The sequence below is a fragment of the Dioscorea cayenensis genome, chromosome 12 (genome assembly GCF_009730915.1).
Source record: "Dioscorea cayenensis subsp. rotundata cultivar TDr96_F1 chromosome 12, TDr96_F1_v2_PseudoChromosome.rev07_lg8_w22 25.fasta, whole genome shotgun sequence".
In the NCBI taxonomy this organism is placed as follows: Eukaryota; Viridiplantae; Streptophyta; class Magnoliopsida; order Dioscoreales; family Dioscoreaceae; genus Dioscorea; species Dioscorea cayenensis.
In genome coordinates, this window is record NC_052482.1 from 8247921 (window position 1) to 8266520 (window position 18600).

Sequence of the window (18600 nt, forward strand, 5' to 3'; positions counted from 1 at the left end):
CTCTACTATGACCACAAAGAACTCTTGGAATATGGATGTAGGATAAATCACATCGGAAGGGAAAGGGGACACTCTGCTACTTCTTGACTCACCCTCTTGACACTCTCCAACCTTGCTTTGTCTAATCCTCTTGGTGTGTCACTGATACACAAAGGTTACCAAGATGGTCTCTCAACCCTAGTGTCACTCTAAGGGAGAAATCATTCAACAAGCATTTAAGATTAGAACTCAATTAGAGACATCAATTAAGGAAAACATAATAAAGGTCAATGAAATAAAAACATCCTAGGGTTTGCAAAATCCAAGTATCCACTAAGGGGTTTAGCTCTCCATGGAGCAAGATATAATCAATAATGAAATCGAAAGTAAAAAAAAGAAATCCATAAGAAAACCATTTCGGTATTCTCGTCGATGGAGAGAAGCGCGGTGTCGAATCCGTAGGACCACTACAAAGACTTGCCAAAAGCCTCTCTAAACCCTAGCCGACGGCCTCCCAAAAGATGGAGAAAAGTTGGAGAGAAGGATGAAAGATTGTCCCCAAAATCGGGCTGAATCGTGGCTTAAATAGAGCTGGAATCGGGGATCCACACATGCCTATTGATTTTTGACACGCTCCTGTGGAATTTTGACATGGGCATATGGAATTTCCATAAGCCTGTGTAGATTCCCTGGAATCCTAATTTTCAGCCGGCTATAAATAGTAACTACTAAAGTGCATTGCTATAGTGATTTGCTATAATACCCTACTATATTACCTCGCCAAAACACTCCTGATTCCACATATTTCATCGAGGCACACATAAACAGGCACACGTCTATGCCGTAGATAGCGATGCTTCTTAAATAAAAAGCCTCATTGGTGAAGATCTTGTTATCAATTCACAAGTCGGGATACGCAAATGCGACTGCCTTCGTGCCCCTCCAACTCATTGTAATTGCTTGAATACATGGACGTTAGCACAAATTCACGTAGATTCGAACCTAACTTGTGTCTTCGCATTTGTTCCTTCCAAGATTCCACCAAATAGTGCATTCCCGATCTACTTGGGCTTCTTTTCTTAATACTTACCTTCACAAACCTAGATGCATTAAAAAGATCACAAATACACATGTATTAGCGCTTAAACTTGATAAAAGTAATGTGTATCGTAAGAAAAGAATAATTCGTATTACTAATACATAAGCACTTATAAGAAAACATGATAAAAGGACAAGTAAAACACATAATAAGGTATAAAATTTATCTATATAAAATGCATGCACCAACATATGCAAAGGGCGTATCATACACATGCGCATGATTAACCTCATGCCCTCCTGAAGAGTTGATAAACGCCTAAATGTATGTATTTTATATGTATTAATCTTGTATCTTTTGTGAATATGTTAACGAATTGATGCCCGTTTTATGTCTAAATTGGTTATTTCGGTGTTGCAGGTCTTAAATGAGTCAAACAATGCTCAAAAATGCAAATCGGATGAATTCGACATCAAAAACGGCATTTTTGGGGTCCCGACGGTAGCGGTACTGTAGCAGATCATTGTTCTTGCTGCGGGCATTTGGCTGGGAGTTTCACGGGCTCCATGCGCCCGCATGGATGCCCGTGAGGTTTGGGCATTTGGCTGTGAGCTTCACGGGCTCCATGCGCCCGCATGGAGCCCGCATGGACTGACGGGGTATATATGAAGCTGATTTCTTCTAGGGCAAGGAGGAGTTTTTGGGAGAGTTCTTCAAGCCGATTTTCACCAGTCTTTGAGAGGCAAGATTACATGTTTTGGAGAAGGGAAATCTATGGGAGAAGCTCGGATTTGGCTATATCTTCATCGATCTCTTCTTTGGGAGTTTGTAGACGTCGAGGGAAGCCGCCCCCATTGCGGCGTCCGTGGAAGCCTTTCCACCTAGCTTGGCTTGTCTTCCTTATTCCATTGTTTGAGGGAGTTTTTATTATGACATTTCTAGTTGTTTGCATAGATTTGTTGCTTGGATTTGTTTGTATGGACGAGTAGACCCCAAGGTCACCGGATGCCGGTGAACCTTGGGGTGAACTTGTGTATTTGGATGATTTAAGTTTGTTTATTGCAATTGTTGTGTTTTGAGATTCATTCTTGGTGCATTTGATGTGTTGCTTACATGAGAACTCTGTAAACCAAATGCTAGGTTGTACTTGGTAGCGTGACCATCGCCCTTGTACTAGACACACCAAGTTTGGAAGGGATTCATGTACGAATACGCCGTGACCATCGGGTATTCTGTACCCCTCCACCATTAGGGCTAGACCAAGTGGTGTTCCGGCTCTAATTAGGGATTTCCCCACTTGTTAATGCAATCGTATGAGGATTTGATCGGAAGAAATTCTGTGTCAATACTTATACCGGATTAGGGGTCAATGGCCGTGACCATCAGGTTGACCTAATCTAGGAAATCTCTAGGTCCAAACCTTCAATTGCATGACATTCTTAGCATCCTGTGCACTTTAGTAGCCCCTAGGGAATCCGCATCCGTGACCGTTCCTTTCCCCTGATTTTATACCCCTCTCCGTATTTTAGTCTCCACTTGTAGTTATCTTATTTAAATTAATAGATTAGAGAAACTTGTCGAATCTGTCGGCTAGACAATAAGCGAAGAGGAAGTAAGGGTAGATTCTTGGGCCCAGGGAATACGACCCTCTCGTGCTCGCACGAGGGGTATTACTTGACGACTCCGTGCACTTGCGGAGCGCTCATCAAGTGTCAAATGGCTTCTAAAGTATTAGGAGTTGTCACATACACATATGTAGATATTCGTACTCATGTGTTCACTCTTACGGCTTACAGAAATGACTTAGAAAATAATCCACAACTCTTTATTTGCTTCCTTTTTTACAATTTCCCTTCACAAAAAACAAAGTAAAATACATGCTATCAATTAAAATATCTGAATAAATGATGTGATAAAATATGTGTAAACAAGCACTTATCAGAGTGAGCACTAGAGATAGGTCACTTGTGTTTTTTTCTAATTAGAGTCATGTAGCATGATAAGTGCTTAAGTAGACACATTTTTTTATATGTTTTACATGCATTGAGCATAATTTTTGCCATGGTTTATGTCTCATATAGTGTATTTGGTGTTCTTTTGTGCAATTAGGTTGTGAATGTCTTGAAAGGGGAAAAGGAAGCAAAGATAGGCTATAAAGACACATTTTGGGAGTTCTTTTTCAATTCAAGGATCAAGACAGAAGAGGAGTTCATGAATGTCGAGGTGTATGCCAAGTTCTAAGAAGATTTAAGCCAACTTGCTAGTTGGAAGGGCACAAAGGCAGTCACATCTCCATGCTCCTTCTCTTTGTGAAGAAAAGTATTATAGCTTAGCACATGAACGTGTGCCCGACCATGTGGCCTCAAGAGAAGAGTGTTTGGCTTGCGTTTGTGAAGAGACTGTAACTAAGTACTGTAGCAAAACATTATAGCATTTTATTGTATTCGTACTATAGCAAAACATTGTTAACGCGGCTGTGTGGAAATTCCTGCAGCTCATGTGGGCATGTGAAGGCATGTGACATCCGTGGTTTGTGACTAGAAATAGGCTATTTGCCTACTCTAAGGGCAAGGTGGCTAGGGTTCTAGAGGAGGTCTTTGCCGAGATTGGGGGCTGTTCTTTACCAACTTTGATCTATCTTTCCTCCATCATAGCATCTAGGGGGCCTTCGGCAACTGATAAGTACTTGTGTATTAATAATATGAAGTATTCTTTTATTATAGTGAGCGTTACTTTTCTTAGATTTTATCGCTCATACATGTGTATTTGTGTTACTTTTGTGCATATAGGGTTGTGGACACAAGTATGGAAGAAAGAACCCAAAGTAGATCTTGAATGCATGTTGTTGATGAAATCTTTTAGTGAACTAATGTAAAGACACTAGTTGTGCTCAAATACATATGAGTGTGTGGCAATATCAGTTATGCTCGAGTGAACATGCAAAGTGGAGTGGCACAAAGGCAGTCACACTCATGTGTTCTGACTTGTCCAACGCTAGCAAGATTGTCGTCAAATGTGATTTTATTGAAGAATCAACGCGATCTACCGCATGAATGTGTGCCCATTCATGTGGCCTCGATGAAAAGTGTGGATTCGGGAGTATTTTGGTGGGGGTACTATAGTAGGTTTCTATAGAAAATTACTTCCTGCACATTCACACGGGCGTGTGGAATTTCCACATACCCGTGTGGATGGCCGATTCCAGCCCTATTTAATCATGATTTCAGCATATTTTGAGGATCTTCTTCCCATCTTTCTGTCATCTTTTCTCCATCTTTGGAGGCTCTCGCGGCTAGGGTTTGGAAAGATTTTTGGAGTGGTTCTACGGCGTTCAACACTGTGTTCCTTCGGAAGATATTTATTGGGAGAGTTTTCGTAGGCATCGATTCGGCAAGGTGTGCCTTAGGCTTGACGAGGGAACCCTTAGAGAAAATTAAGCTGCTCCACAAGACCATCGATACGGACTACAAGAGGATTTTACTTATGGATTGCATGCTTTTACTTTTGATTTCATTATTGATTATATCTTGATCCATAGAAAGCTAAACCCCAAGTGGGTATTTGGACTTGTGAACCCTAGGATGATATTGTTTATTTAACCTTTCTATTTTGTTTCTTTAATTGATGTCTTTAATTGAGTTCTAATCTTGAATGCTTGTTGAATGGGTTTTTCCTTAGAGTGATACTAGGGTTAAGAGCCTGCATTGGTAACCCTTGTGACTGATTGACACACCATGAGGGTTAGCAAAAGTAAGATTGGAGAGGGTCAAGAGTGTGAGTCAAGAGCTAGCGGAACGTTCCCTTTCCCCTCCGGTGTGATTTATCCTACCTCCCCGTTCCAAGACTTCTTTGCGGTCACAATAGAGTGCAGTGCTCAGAGACAAACTCCGTTGTTGCTTAGTTGTGCAAGCAACAGAGTGAAGCGTTGAAGTAATTCTTAGTATCTGGGGCTTAATTGTGACTAGGGCTCTTTCGCCTGGACCAAAGGGTTAGATTTATGTTAGGGAATAGGGTTTATCCCTTGGAGTCCCTAGAACTTTAAACAACTTTGTACAGTGTGAGGTGTTGAGACTGAGCGATTTTTCTATTGAGGCATAGTGTAGGGTTAGTCACGGTTGACCTTAGGTTTAGGGCCATGTATTTTAGGATTTTCATGACTTATTAAGCATCAGTTAGGAGAGATAATTGTTGGTTTTGCACTTGAAGCAATAGTCCAAGGGGGAGCAATGTCCAGGTGCCCCATTTTCTATCGATTGCCTTTCCTCTCATTTTTTATAGCGTCTTTTTTTCTTGTTCATTTATTTCTTTTCACATTGATATTGTTCATACTACTATCGATCCATCTTCACTTTAGTTAAATAGCAATCCTTGTGTTTCCGATCACAATTCCCTGTGGATACGCGACTACCCACTCATTAGGGTATTATTATTTCGACAAACCCATGTACTTGCTGTACATATGCAAAGGGCTTTGTTTCAAATTTTTGGGGCCGTTACCGGGAAATAGGCATTTTAGAAACACTTTTTGCACTTTGCTATTTTAGCTATTTACCATTTATTCTATTTTACACACTTTTTTATTCTTCCATCATTCTAATTTGTTTTTGTTTCTTTGGTTGCAGCTCCATTTTATGACCTGAGGGAACACTTTGATATTGGTTGAAGGAGATTCTGAACTTGAACAAACACTTCGTCGAAGGGAAAAATAACCTATGCAAGAACAGTCAAATCAAGCTGAGGTAGAAGTTGAAGGGTCAGATAATATGGCAGAATACTATCAGATTATGCCAGACATGCAGTTCTGGGCATACAGTCTAGTATTGTGCAGCCACAGATTACGACTCAGAATTTTGTGCTAAAGCCAACATTCATCCAGATGATATAGCAGTTGGCACCGTTTAATGGTTTGTTTGATGAGGATCCGAATAACCGCATCGAGAATTTCTTGGAAGTGTGCGACATGTTTAAGATTAATGGTGTTACGGATGATGCTATCAGATTAATGGCCTTCCAATTTTCCTTGAAGTGGAGAGCAAAGCAGTAGCTACATTCATTACCTAAAGCATCGATTACTACTTAGGAGAAGATGATAGAAGCTTTTCTTGCCTGATATTTCCCTCCTCAAAGCATCAGATTGAGTTTCTTTTTGAGACATGGGATAGGTTCAAGGAGCTCCTGTGGAAATGTCATGAACATGGGTCCCCCGAGTTGATGATCATTCAGACTTCTTATTATGGCTTGAACCCAAGCACAAGACAGTTACTTGATGCTGTAGCAGGAGATACCTTAGAAAGCAAGACCCCTGACAAGGACCGACATCTCATTGAAGAAATGACTATAAATAGTTATCAGTGGAACACAACGGACAGAAAGAAGGTAGCCGGACTTCATGAGATTGATGCAGTTACCTCATTGAGAAGAAGTTAGACACTCTAACTTCTCCTAGAGTGTCGGCCTTGACTAGTTGCGCTGGATGTGGGGGAGGACATGCTTTATTAGATTACCAAATTTCTATTGGTGGTACATCCTCGGTAGAACAAGTGTATTTTGTGGGTAATGAAATGAGAAGCCAAGGCAATCCATATTGCAACACCTACAATCCGGGTTGAAGAAGCCACACGAATCATTCATGGAATAATCAAGGGTAATAAAAGGCCATGGCACCACCGGGTTTCCAACAACAACAACAACAACAACAAGCCCCAAACATGGAGAATGGAGTTTCAGGCTTGGAGACCCAGATCGCCGATCTAGAGAAAGCTTTGACCAAGTTCATCCAATCGTTGGATACAAGGTTTCTGTCTGTCGAAGCTACACTTCACAACCACACCGCTTCATTGCACAGTCTAGAGACTTAAGTGGACAAATTACGAAGTCGTTATCAGAGAGACTTCAAGGAAGCTTGCCTAGTAACCCAAAGACAAATCTAACAGAACCTGTGAAGGCGATCACTTTGAGAAGTGGTCGAGAAGTTGAGTGTAGGCTTCCGAGCGAGAAGACCAATGTTGAAGTACCCGAGGTCGTGGAGGTTGAGGAAGTAGAAAAAGAGAAAGGGGTGGCACCCCCACCCTACAAGCCAAGAATCCCTTATCCTTCAAGATTGAAGAATGACCAAAATGATAAGCAATGCAAGAAGTTCTTAGGTCTAATCAAGTAGTTGCATATCAACCATGGTAAAAATGATGCGCTGTTTCAATTACCTCGCAATGCAAAGTTTCTCAGGGACCTCTTGACCAACAAGAGGAAGTTAGAGGAAAGTGCATCTGTGATCTTAGATGCTTCATGTTTGGCGGTGTTGCAAAAGAATATGGCAAATAAGAAAAAAGACCCCGAAAGCTTCATCATTCAGTACAACATTGGTAATTTGGGTGAAGAGAAGGCATTGGTAGATTCAGGGGCTAGCATCAACGTCATACTTTACACATTCTTCCAAAAGCTAAGCCTAGGAGAGCCTAAGCCCACTCAGATGACACTTTAGTTATAAAACTGAATAATGAGTCATCCGAGGGGCATCACTGAAGATGTACTTATGAAGGTTGACTAGTACATATTTCCTATGGATTTTGTAATATTGGATGTTGATGAGGATGTCAATGTCCCATTGATACTTGAGAGGTCATTCTTGCGTACTTCCAAGGCTTTTATAGACATGGATGGCAGGGATTTGACATTACTAGTCAGGGATGACAAGCTTACATGCCGCCTCACTGAAGCCATGAGACATTCTCTTGACTTTGATGATACTTTTTATTTCTTGACACTACCGATGAACAAATAGATGAGTATGTGCAGGAAATGATGTGTCCAGATCTGTACCAGGGGTTGCTAGACCAAGAGGTGCAGAATAAGGAAATCATGACACTTGGTCTAAAGGATAAGGTGCAACCTACCCCGGGGATCATAAAGAAGATGTTCTGAAAGATGAAGCGTGCAAGAAGACGTCACAAGAAACGGCCCAAGGCTAATGTGGATACGCAAGAACGGAGTAAGGTTGACGAACCCTTGTGTGGTACTAAACTCGATAACTCCCCCTCTACCATCAAAAGATTATGTTTATCATGCTTTGAGGTTCTGGGTAAGAGGAAAACTTTCATCTATGAGCCCCCGTGAGGTAAGGTCAGGTATGTCAAGCTTAGTGAAGTTAAACAAGCGCTTCTTGGGAGGCAACCAAAGCCTTTACTGTTTTCTAGGTTTTAGTTTAGTGCTTCCATGAATAAGAGCTTGAGTGTTAGTATCTTAATAATTTATATGTTATTGCTGTGTTTTTCTTGTGGATCATTGGTGTTTTCATGTGCTTAATTGTGTTTGGCAAAGTATCTTGGTCATTTGACTGTGTTTTTCATGATTCTCTGGTCAATTTTGCATAGCAAATGCATGCTCTGTATGTGTATAAGTGTGCAGAAATTTTCTACAGAGTCTGTAATTTTTCTGAGCCATTTAGGGAACACGCACAGCCGTTTGGAATTTTCACAAGGGCGTGTGTTTCTATTTAGAGCTCAACTTCTCCATCCCGAGAAGACACAGGGCGTGTGAATGCCCCTGTGAATGACCTTGTGACCATCACACGCCCGTCGATAATTTCCACACGCCTATATGAAACTCTGCAGAGAAATTCTCCTCCATCTTGAGAAGACACAGGGGCGTGTGAGTGCCCCTATGAGTAGCCCTTGTGAAGATCCACGGCCATGTGGAATTTCAACATTGGCGTGTGTAACACTTAGAGAAATTTGTCGGATGGACAGAGAAGCCACTGGGTCGTGTGGGTTCCCTTGTGGGTCGGGCACACGGGCGTGGAGAATTTCCACATGCCTGTGTGGATGTGTTTAGAGGTAAAATGTGTCATAACCAGAGCACACAGGGCCGTGTGAGTGCCCATGTGAAGCTCCCCTGTAGAGTCACACAGGCATGGGAAATTTCCGCACGCTCGTGTGGATGTGCAGAACGCCAAGAGACGCAGCTTTTTTTTAGAATCTATTAGCTTTTCTTCATCTTTACACTCCCAAACACTTAGAGGACACATCCTTGCACTCTCCCGACTCCTCACCGTTGTTTTAGAGGGATTTTACTCGAGTTTTCTGGCCGTTTTCAAGTTTTTCATCCTCATCTCATCAGTAAACCCTTTTTTTCTTTTTCTTTGCCAAACCTTGATTTCTTTTGTTTAAATTTGGTGAATGTTGTTTCATTTACATGTTAAAATTGTTGGTGCATGCTTTTAGAGTGGTTTAGAATGAATTTTAGATCTATTTTTGAGGATTCTGCATAGAGGCCGTGTGATTTTCACGCCTGTGAATCCACACGAGCATGTGGAATTTCCACACAACCGAGTAGATTTCTGTAGTATTGTTGCCTTGAGTGAATTTGGTCAATTTCTTTCTCAATTCTTGCAGATATGGAAAATAGATCAAAGAAGCAAGCCGAGAAGCATCCTAGGGAGGATTGACAACACACCTTGCATATGTCACACAAGTGCATGTTTTTGTCGACTAATAAAATCCCAGGTGTGTGGGTATCGTATCCATAGGGAGTAGGGAGTAAAAATACTTAACTTGTTTCTTAACCAAGTGAAGATAAATAATGATTGCGTTGACAAAATGTAATGTAAACAAGAATAAAATCGATATAAATGGGGTGCTCGGATATTGTTCTGCCTAGTACAATCGTTTCAAGTGTAAGACCGACTATTATGCCTCCCAACTAATGCATTAATGAGTCATGGAAATCCTTCATTACACGGTCCCAAATCTAAGGTCAACCAAGACTAACTCTATACCATGTCCCGAGGAGAAATCGAACAATCTCAACACCTCTCACTCGAATATAATCGCATAGAATTCTAGGGATTCGAAGTGCTAAACCCTCTTCCTAGAAATAAACCTAACCCTTTGGTCAAGGTGAGAGGTCCCTAGTCACAATTAAGCCCTAGGTGCTAAAATCACTTCAACGCTTCACTCCGTTGTCTTTGCAACTAAACCCCAACGGAAAGTCATCCTTAGTCCATTCACTCTACTATGACCACCAAGAGATCAAGGAAATGGAGGTAGGATAAATCACATCGGAGGGGAAAGGGGACACTCCGCTACCTCTCGACTCACCTTCTCAACCCTCTCCAATCTAGCTTTGCCTAACCACCGTGGTGTGTCAGTCACTCACAAGGGTTATCAATATGAACTCTCAATCCTAGTGTCACTCTAAGGTAGGATTCAATCAATCAATCATTTAAGATTGGAACTCAAATAAAATATCAATTAATGAAAGCATAATAGAAGGTTTAATGAAACAAATACATCCCAAGGTTCACAAATCCAAGTACCCACTAGGAGGTTTAGCTCTCCATTGAGCTAGTTACAATCAACAATAAAATCGAATGTAAAAACATGTAATCTATAGAAAACCCCCTCAATAGTCATGACGATGGTCTTGCGGAGAAGCCTCGTCTCCTCCAAAGGTCCGCTTGTCCGGCCTAGGACACACCTCGCCGGATCGGTGCCGACGAAAGCTCTCCCAATAACCTTCTTCCAAGTAGAGCGTGATGTCAAAGCCGAAAAACCTCACCAAAAACCCTGCCAATACCTCTCAAAACCCTAGCCCGTGTGGAAATCAGGGCTAGAATGACGGCTTAAATAGGGCTGGAATCGGGCATCCATACGCTCCAGTGGATCTGCCACACGGGGCTGTTGAATTTCCGCATGGGCGTGGATAATTTCCACAAGCCCGTGTGGATCTCTGTAATTCTATTTTTCGGCTGACTGTGAACAGTACCTGCTACAGTATTTTTGCTAAAATCAGGGCTGAGTCACGGCTTAAATAGGGCTGCAATCGGGCATCCATACGCTCCAGTGGATCTGCCACACGGGGCTGTGGAATTTCTGCATAGGCGTGGATAATTTCCACACGGCCGTGTGGATCTCTGGAATTCTATTTTTCGGCCGATTGTGAATAGTACCTGCTACAGTACTTTGCTATAGTATTTTCTACGGTACCCTACTACAGAACCGGCCCGAAACACTCCCGAACCTATCTTCTCATCAAGGTAACATAAACGGGCACATGTTTAGGTCGTAGATCTCTTAGCTTCTTTGATAAATGGCTACATTAGTGGAGATCTTTCTATACATGCACAAGCCGGAATACCTAAATGTCTCGCCTTTGTGCCCCTCCAAATCATTATGCTAATTTGAATACACGGAGGTTGGCACACATTCTCGCATCTTGAACCCGAATTATGTCTTCGCGTTTGACCCTTCTCAAGATTTCCTCCAAATAGTGTGTTCACGATCTACATTGGATTCTTTCTTTGACATTTGGCTTTACAACTCTATTTGCATGAAAGTAACCTAAATGTACAAGTATTAGCGCTAAAACCTGATAAAATTAATCCTCATCATAAGGAAAGAACACTCGCATTCTTATCACACAAGCACTTATCAAACTTCCCCCACACTTAAGCTTTTTTTTGTCCTAAAACAAAAATTAAAACATTGAAGAATAAACGAAGAAAATATTGGAAGTGCTTGACCTTAGGTTCACCAAAGCATACAAAGATAGCATTCTACAAGTAATGGAAATTTCAGCAATAAAGACAAAAATCAATGCTCTAGCTAAAAACTTGAATAAAAAAGGACAACAAACCCGAAATTGTGTAAGCGTGTGTGCAAACTCACTCAAGTCAACCGAAAGTATACTCCTCATAGTTCTAAGTATAAAGGACTTATTTATCTACTCAAAGTAACACAAATTAAAAAAAAAAAATTGGTAGTAGCTTCACACATCCTCTAAGGTAGCCCTTTCTAAAGCGGCCGCTAAGGTGGCTTTCACACTTTTGAGGTGGTAGCTCTTTCTACCGGGGTGGTAACTTTCACTCATTCTATGAGATAGCTATTTCTCTCATTAGGGCATAACTATTATATGACTTATGAGAGTAGCTTCATACTACATAGGTGGTAGCTCTTTCCACCCAACAAGCACAAGTAAGCAATAAAACTATTTTGTTCTTCCTTTTTCCTTTTTCTTTTTCAGATTTTTTCAATTAACAAAAGAAACAACTATAACTAGTCCCTTCAACAATGAACTTGAGTTTCCAAAAGATTTTAATGAGCGAGTAGTGCAACAAGTGTCAATCAGGCAAAAATTCCTAAAAATTCAAGCAAGAACTAGAGCATGAGAACATTCAATGTTAAAAAGTCTCCTAAACTCATGAATACAATCATTGCAACTAAGGTGAACCGCCATTGGCTATGTGAGCATGTATGTCAGTCAAAACTAATATAAAAAGACATGTGCACCCCCCACTAAAGTTGTACATTGTCCCCAATGTACACATGCAAGTCCACTCATAATGGATATCAATCGAGAGTATATATGGGAGAAGCAATCAAAATAATACTCCCTGACTCCTAGTGTTGCATTTGATGGAGCTAAATCCTTGGGAGTGATGTTCGGACGGGTTGTGAAGCACATACGATCAAGTGCAAAAGCACTTCGGTCGTGTCCATGACTAGTTCTCAATTCCCATACTGACAAGACCATCTGTACGCATACACTAGGGGGTTCAGTAAAGCTCAATAAACAAAAACAACTCGAGTATATTAAATATAGAGAAATGAATACAACTCGAAACCACAAGATGAAAAATAAACTCAGAAGGAAAGTCTTTTATAAGTATACAAGTTCAAAACGAAATGCAGAAGTAATAAAGATGATGAAAACTAAAGTCAAGTGTCAGTGTCATCAGCTGTCGGCTCTACTGTTGCTGCTGGATAATCGAATGGTGCTGGTGGATCAGGTGATGATGAGGCCGGAGGAGCAGGAAGTCGGCAAATCAATAACTATTGTAACCTGTCGAAACTGGCCGTCACATCGGTATACTGTGCTGACTTTATCACTCGAATCTCAGTGATCTCAAACCATAATACACTCACAGCACTCTCGGGCCTCTCAATACGATCATGAGCTCGAGGAGGAGTAAAAATAGGAACCGAGCGCCAGAGTGTCTCCTGTGCTACAAAGGGTACTCCGGTCCCCGACTGTGCAAACTGAGGCTCGGGAACCTGTCGGGAATCCTCCGTTGCATCCTTTCCTCCCTCAGCGATCTCTGGAATGGCCATAATATAATGTATGCTCTAGGCCCACATCTACGCACCAATCCCATCATCCTAATCATATCAACTCCTCGATGGGAAGGCACGACCGTCCTCTTAGTATCTCGTATAGCATCTAGAAAACTTATTCCCAAGATGAGTCTAGTGACGTAAGGACCAGCGAATAGTACTCCCACTCTCGCAAACTGGCCCTGATGCCTCAAAATGTCTGCCACTACATTCCCCAGGTGAATCGGCACATTACAGACCATAGAGTACAAATAGAGTAAGTCATGCCTACTAAAAATAGTTGTGTGTCACCTCGACCAGATACAGACCTACTGAGAACCTAGTGTAAGTATCCGTAGCTCTGCCGAGATAGGCTGGTGGCCTTGGACAATTCTTATTAATACGGCCCATGTCCACACAAAACTCACTACGCTTGCTGCGGAGTTGACATACCCGGGAAATCTATCAGCAACCGTCCATATTCCTTTGTACCTGTGTAACTCTCGTTGTATAGCATCCAAGGTGTCCAAACTGCCATATGACTGATCAAACTCGAAAGACACCGACACTTCTAGCATCAACGCGCGGAAAGCTGGCTCTCGAATCATCAACAATCTTCTCCAGCTTCCCACTGTTAACATCTCATCAATCCCATCGGCTAGCTAATCACCCCGCCAAATCTCTCTTAGCACACTCAAATCCACAACGAGAGACAGACCAAAATTGGGTGCCAATAATCTCTGAAATCGAGCCTGATGCTCGGCATTCGAGAATTCCTTAAGAGGCTTAACTTCTTGCATTTTTGAACGAGGCGCCATATCTACAAATGAGAAAACTATCAACGAAGCTCTAGAAATAATACTGCAGAATTCCACACGTTCGTGTGGAAATTCCATACGCCCGTGTGTATCTGCTGGGCGTGAAAATCACACGTCTACAAATCAATACTCCCAAAAATACACCTTAAAACCATGTCTAAACTCTTTCTGAACATGCATAAACCATTATAGAGTGAAAATTGCCGCAATTCAACAATTTTAATTAAAAAAAACAAGAATTGGCGAATAAGAGAGAGAGCTAAAAGTTTACCGATGAAATGGGGATGAAAACTTCGAATTCGGCGTGGAAATTGAAAGGAAATCCCTCTGAAACATTAGTGAGAGGTCGGGAAATTGATCAAGATTGTTTTTTGAGTGTCTGGAGAAGTCGTAGATGAAAGATTCAACGAGATTTTTTTAAAGGAAAATCGCGTCTCTTGGAATTCTTCACATCCACACAGGCATGAGGAAACTATCCACTCCCATGCGCCTCCACAGGAGAGAGTCACAGGGGCAGACACACGCCCTTTGTGCTCTCTAGAAACCACTCCTCTGTCTCTGAACGCAACCGCACGGGCGTGCAAAAAATACCCACTCCCGTGCGCCCAACCCACAAGGGTAGACGCACGCCCCCGTGGCTTCTCTGTCCAACTGAGAAAACTCTCAAAGTGTTTCGACGTCCAACACCACGAAATCTATAGGAAATATATACTTGTCAACTTTGACAAGCACATCTTCAATGATGCCCTCAGATGTCTCAATGTTCGGTCCGCCAATTGCAATGTCATCCGAGTTGGCCTAGGTTCTCCCAAGCCTAGCTTCCTAAAGAAGGAATATGGCATGACGTTGATACTGGCCCCTGAGTCCGCCAATGCCATTTTTTACCCAAGTTGCCAATGTTGTACGGAATGATGAAGCTTCCTTGGTCTTTCTTCTTGTTCGGCATATTCTTTTACAAGACCGCCGAGCAAGATGCATCCAAAATCACAGAGGCACTCTCCTCTAATTTCATATTGTTGGTCAACAAATCTTTCAAGAACTTGGCATACCTCGGCATTTGGGATAATGCCTTAACAAAGGGAATGTTTATATGTAGTTTCCTAAACAAACCCAAAAAGTTCTTGAACTGCTCATTCACTTGGTCGTTCTTCAATATAGAGAGATAAGGGATTCTTGGCTTTTAAGATGGGGTGCCATCTTCTTCTCCTTGGTTGCTCCCTTCTCATCTTCTACGACCTCCGGTGCTTCACCATTGGTCTTCTCAGTTGGAAGCCTACCTTCAACCTGATAACCACTTCTCAAAGTGATCTCCTTCATATGCTATCGTGGATTGGTCTCTGTATTACTCGGCAAGCTTTCTTGTGGTCTCTCTAATAGAGACTTCGCAATTTGCCCCACTTGATTTTCTAGATTGTGTAATTATGCGGTGTGGTTGCGAAGTGTAGCCTTGACCGATTGGAACCATGTATCTGTTGATTGCACAAATTTAGTCAAGGCTTTCTCTAAGTCGGTCATTCAGGTTTCCAAGCCGGACACTCTATTTTCCATGTTTGGGGCTTGTTGTTGATGGAAACCTGGTGGTGCCATGGCCTTTGGTTGTCCCTGATTATTCCATGAGAAATTAGGGTGGTTCCTCCAAAATGAATTGTAGGTATTGCTATAAGGATTGCTTTTGTTTCTCAATGCATTACCCACATAATCAACTTGTTCAACGGAGGGTATACCACCCACGGTTATTGGACACAGGGCACAAGTAGTCACGGCCGCAACTCTATTCGAAATTAGAAGGTCTAACTTTTTACTCAATGATTATACTTGGGCTGCCAAAGAAGTGACTGCATCTATTTCATGGAGCCCGGCCACCTTCTTCGTTTCCCGCGCATTCCACTGAAAACTATTCATGGCCATGTCTTCTATTAACCATCGGGCTTCTTCCGGGGTTTACTCCCCATTGTACCTCCTGTGGTGGCATCAAGCAATTGCCTTGTACTTGGCTTCAACCCATTTTAGAAAGTTTGAATGATCATTCGGGAAATCCGTGTTGTGGGCATCTCCGTAAAAGGTCCTTGAAACGCTCTCATGTCTTAAACAATGATTCCAATTCCATCTGCACGAACAGAAATATCTCATTGCGAAGCTTGGCCGACTTTCCCGGAGGGAAGTATCTAGCAAGAAAAGCTTCGACCATCTCATTCCAAGTTGTGATGGATGTTTTGGCAAGGAATGAAGCCATTACTTGGCTCTTCCCTTGAGAGAAAAAGGGAAAGCCCTCAATCTAATAGCATCATCTAATACACCATTAATCTTCAGCATATCACAAACTTCCAAGAAGTTCTCTATGTGGTTGTTTGAATCCTCATCGGCCAAACCATTGATCTGCGCTGACTACTGAATCATCTGGATAAATGCTGGTTTTAACTCAAAGTTCAGAGCTGTAATCGGGGGTCGCACAATACTAGATTGTGTCCCCATCACTAACGGTCTAGCATAAACAGATAATATTCTCTGTTGTTCATTCTGCTCAGCCATATTGTCAGATCCGTCAACTTTCAGTTCCGCTAGATTTGACATTTCTTGCACAGGTCTTTCCCTTTTCTTCAAAGTGTACGTTCAAGTTCGGGATCTACTTCAATTAATAACCTGGAGCTGTACCAAAAGAAGAAGAACAAATTAGAACAATGATAGAAAAGAAGATGTGAAATAGAATGAATGAACGAATAGCTAAGAAAATAAAGTGCAAAGTATCTCTAAACACCTACTCAACGGCAACGACATCAAAAACTTGACAACGCGCGTATGTCTCGCAAGTGCACGGGTTTGTCGAGTAATAAAATCCCAGGTGAGTGGGTATCGTATCCACAGGGAGTAGGGAGTAAAAATACTTAAATTGTGTCTTAACCAAGTGAAAATGAATAATGATTGTGTTGACAAGAGGTAATGTAAACAAGAATAAAAGAAACAAGAGAGAGATAAGCAAAGTAAGTGAGAGTTAAAGCAATCGATATAAATGGGGTACTCGGATATTGTTCCGCCTAGGACAATCGTTTCAATTGCAAGACCGACTATTATGCCTCCAAGTAATGGATTAATGAGTCATGGAAATCCTGTATTAAGGTCAACAGTGACTAACTCTATACCTTGTCCCGGAGGAGAAATCGAACAATCTCAACATCTCACACTAGGATAGAATCGCATGGAATTCAAGGGATTCCAAGTGATAAATCCTATTCCTAGAAATAGACCTAACCCTTTGGTCCAGGTGAGAGGTCCTTAGTCACAATTGAGCCCTACGTGGTAAAATTACTTCAACGTTTCACTCCGTTGCCTCTGCAACTAAGCCTTAGCGGACGTTCCTCTACCCTTGACTCATCCTCTCGACCCTCTCTAATCTAGCTTTGTCTGACCCTCGTGGTGTGTCACTCACTCACAATTGTTACCAATATGAACTCTCAATTCTAGTGTTACTCTAAAGGAGGATTCAATCAATCAAGCATTCAAGATTGGAACTCAAACAAAACATCAATTAATGAAAGCATAACAGAAGATTTAATGAAACAAATCCAAGTACCCACTAGGGGGTTTAGCTCTCCATAGAGCTAGTTACAATCAATAATGAAATCGAATGTAAAACAAGTAATCCAAAGAAAACCCCACCGATAGTCGTGACGATGGGCTTGCGGAGAAGCCTCATCTCCTCCAAAGGTCCCATTATCGGGCATAGGACACACATCGCCGGATCGGTGCCGACAAAAGCTCTCCCAATAACCTTCTTCCAAGTGAAGCACGATGTAGAAGCCGAAAACCTCTCCAAAAACCTGCCAATACTTGTCAAAACACTAGCCGCAGCCCCCTCTCGAGTTTGGGAAAGAATGAAGAAAAGAATGCTAAAATTAGGGCTGAATCACAGCTTAAATAGGGCTGGAATCAGGCATCCACACGTTCCTGTGGATATACTACACGGGCCTATGGAATTTCCGCGCCAGTGTGGATTCTTTGCAATTCTCCCTTTCGGCCAGTTGTGAACAGTACCTGCTACAGCAATTTACTACAGTATTTTCTGCAGTGCCTGCTACAGTACTACACTTATCAAGGATTCCCCACAGCCATGGCACTTAGAGTTTGCTATTCCTGATCATCAGGCTCACTTAGAGCCTTTGTCTAAGTTGAAGTTTGGACAGACACGTTTCCCAGATGTGAGTGTGATCAGGGAGATTCAGTTGGGCGATGACATGGTAGATGAGGTTGAGTAGTTGCTTGCCTTGGGGAGTTGGCGCCATTTGTTACTGATTTATGAGCCTGCCTTTCGTATGCTGACATTGGAGGTGTTAGCGTCTTTCGAGTTCGACCGTTCCTATAGTAGCTTTGACAGTGTAGATGCCATTCGGTTCAAGGTATTCGGACAATGTCATAGCATGAGTGTCACACAGTTTTCTGTCTGACTGTGACTTTACGACGAGGCATTTAGTGATACTGAGGAGTTCTATCGACTTCCTACTGATTATCCCAGCAGTCTGACACATCAGAGGGCATGCAGGACGTTATGTGGTCAGGGCCAATATGAGCCGGGGGTGTCCAAGATCACGTGCCTTTCTTGACCTGCATACCGTTACTTGCATGTTGTTCTGAGTAGGTCGGTAAATGGACTAGGCGAAAGCACATGCGTCCTCAGCCGACAGGA

The 18600-nt window shown here is 42.1% G+C and overlaps 1 non-coding gene across 1 annotated transcript; it reads left to right on the forward strand.

The window, feature by feature from the left end:
• Nucleotides 1-15955: 15955 nt before the first annotated feature.
• LOC120274339 lies at nucleotides 15956-16062 on the forward strand. The gene has a single exon (XR_005540866.1). It is a non-coding gene; the product is annotated as a small nucleolar RNA R71 (small nucleolar RNA).
• Nucleotides 16063-18600: the final 2538 nt, after the last annotated feature.